This window comes from Gossypium arboreum, chromosome 3, assembly GCF_025698485.1.
Source record: "Gossypium arboreum isolate Shixiya-1 chromosome 3, ASM2569848v2, whole genome shotgun sequence".
Taxonomy (NCBI): Eukaryota; Viridiplantae; Streptophyta; class Magnoliopsida; order Malvales; family Malvaceae; genus Gossypium; species Gossypium arboreum.
Genome location: NC_069072.1, coordinates 28,133,500 through 28,135,939, shown reverse-complemented (window position 1 = coordinate 28,135,939; position 2,440 = coordinate 28,133,500). Strand labels below are relative to the sequence as shown.

The following is a 2,440-nucleotide window of genomic DNA, read 5'->3' as shown; positions in this document are numbered from 1 at the left end:
AATTATAAAACTCCCTAGATCTTTCAATTTGTTGGGTAGTTTATTCTGTAGAATAGCTGAGCAAACTACGTTTAGCTACACATGCGAAGCCTCGTCCAACTTCCGCTTATTTGCTAAAAGCTCCTTTAAAAATTTCATTGCATTTGGCATCTGCGATAGAGCTTAAATAAACGGTAAGTTAATATGTAATTTTTTAAAGAGTTTAAGGAATTTACCAAATTGTTCATTTGAGCGGTCTTTCCTTGTCGCATTAGGGTATGGCACACGAGGTTTGTATTATGTACTTACCGGTTTTTGCTCATTGTGGTCTACCTCACCTTTACCTTTGCTTATCTCAGTTTCTTACCTTGGTTCTGGTTTTGGTGTGACTAACCCTTCCTCATCTTGACTAGTAATCGCGTTGAGTTGCTCCCTTGGGTTAGATTCTGTGTTGCTTGGCAAGCTACCTTGTGGTCGTTCAGAAATCAACTTGGGAAGCTGTCCAATCTGAGTTTCGAGCCCTTGGATCGATGCTTGTTGATTCTTAAGTGCTGTCTCGGAATTCTAAAAATGAGTTTCTGTCATCGACATAAATTTTGTTAACATCTCCTCAAGGTTCGAGTTTTTCTTCTACTGGTAAGGTGGTTGTTGAAAACTCGGAGGATGTTGCGGCCTTTGTTTTCCTTAACCGCCCCACGAGAAATTGGGATGGTTCCTCCAACCTGCATTATAAGTGTTACTATATGGGTTATTCCGGGATCTAGAGTTATTGTTACCTATATATTGGACTTCTTCCTCCTCGATGTTAGGGTTGAAAGGTTTATATTCTGTGTATGCTCCTCCTCCATTCGAATCGCACCTCATCACTGGATGTACCTGAGTAGAACCCCACAAACCGTCAAACTTTTTATTTAAGAGTTCTACTTGGTTAGATAGCATAGTAACTGCGTCGAGGTTGAAAACACTGGCTGCTTTCATCGGCTTTGTTCTCATAACTTGCCACTGATAGTTATTCAATGACATCTCCTCAATAAATTCGTAAGCCGCCTCAGGGGTCTTATTATTGATAGTTCCTCCAGCGGCTGCATCAATCATCTGCTGAGTCGAAGGATTCAGGCCATTATGGAACGTCTGAACCTGTAGCCAAAGTGGTAACCCATGGTGAGGGCATCTTCTCAAAAGGTCCTTGTATGTCTCCCATGCATCGTAGAGTGTTTCTAAATCCATCTGCACAAAAGAAGAGATATCATTATGTAATTTGACTGTTTTAGCCGGTGGAAAATATTTTAATAAAAATTTTTCGGTCATTTGTTCCCAAGTAGTGATTGACCCTCGTGGTAATGAGTTCAACCATTGTTTAGCCTTATTCTTTAACGAAAAGGGAAACAAATGAAGACGTATGGCATCATCAGAAATGCCATTGATTTTAAATGTATCACAAAATTTTAGGAAATTTGCCAAGTGAACGTTGGGATCCTCGTCCTGCAAACCATCAAACTGAACAAACTGTTGTATCATTTGAATTGTGTTAGGTTTTAGTTCAAAATTATTTGCAGCAATAGCAAGTCTAACTATACTTGACTCAGTTCCTATTAAAGAATGTTTAGCATAATCATACATAGTGCGCGGAGTAGGATTTTGATTAACAGCAATCGTAGGAGGTAGCGGATTTTCTTGGTTTTTAGCCATCTCCTCGATTGTGGTTTGAATATCGTCCTCTTGCTTGTTCTCCGTGTAACTTAAGCTTCACCTTATTTCTTTTTGGTTTCTGTGAACTGTGCGATCAATCTCACTGTCAAAAAGTAATGGTCCTGATGGGTTTTTTCTAGTCATAAACTATAAAAAACTGCCAGAAAAAGGGAAAAAGAAGAATTAGTAATAAAAATTAGAACAAAACTTAAATTGCAGTAAAAGTAAATGGCTAAAGTAATAAAAATCGAGTGTTCCTAATATCTTAGTTCCCCGGCAACGGCGCTAAAAAGTTGATACGTGATTTTCGTGACAGGTTTTAAATATTTATAATGAATCATTCTTGAAACTAACTATTATCACGATGAAGGCAAGTGTACCTATCGAACAGTAGTATAGCTTTAGCAAGACCGGATTGTTGAACCCAAAGGAATTAAAAGTACTAGTAATGACTGTCTTTTTATTGTCTAGCCTAAGAATAATGGGGTTTGTTTTAACTAACTAATTAACTAAACTAAGAATTCACAGAAAATAGAATTAGGGAATTACTTTTGGAAAAACGATTGAATTAAGACAATACCTAAGGAAAAATCCACCTAGACTTCACTTGTTATTTGACTCTGAATCGGACGATTTATTCATTTGACTTGATCCGTAGAAATACCTAAGTTATATTATTATCCCTCTCGGGACTAACAATGTCTAACCCTAGGTTGAATAATTGAAATCTCTTTCTAATTAACTCTCTAGGGTTGCATTAACTCGATCTATG

The 2,440-nt window shown here is 37.5% G+C and overlaps 1 non-coding gene across 1 annotated transcript; it reads left to right on the top strand.

Annotated features, from left to right (window-relative positions):
* Positions 1 to 1,132: 1,132 nt before the first annotated feature.
* On the top strand, positions 1,133 to 1,238 carry LOC128291208 (small nucleolar RNA R71). Its single transcript, XR_008280984.1, has one exon. It is a non-coding gene; the product is annotated as a small nucleolar RNA R71 (small nucleolar RNA).
* The last annotated feature ends 1,202 nt before the right edge of the window (positions 1,239 to 2,440 follow it).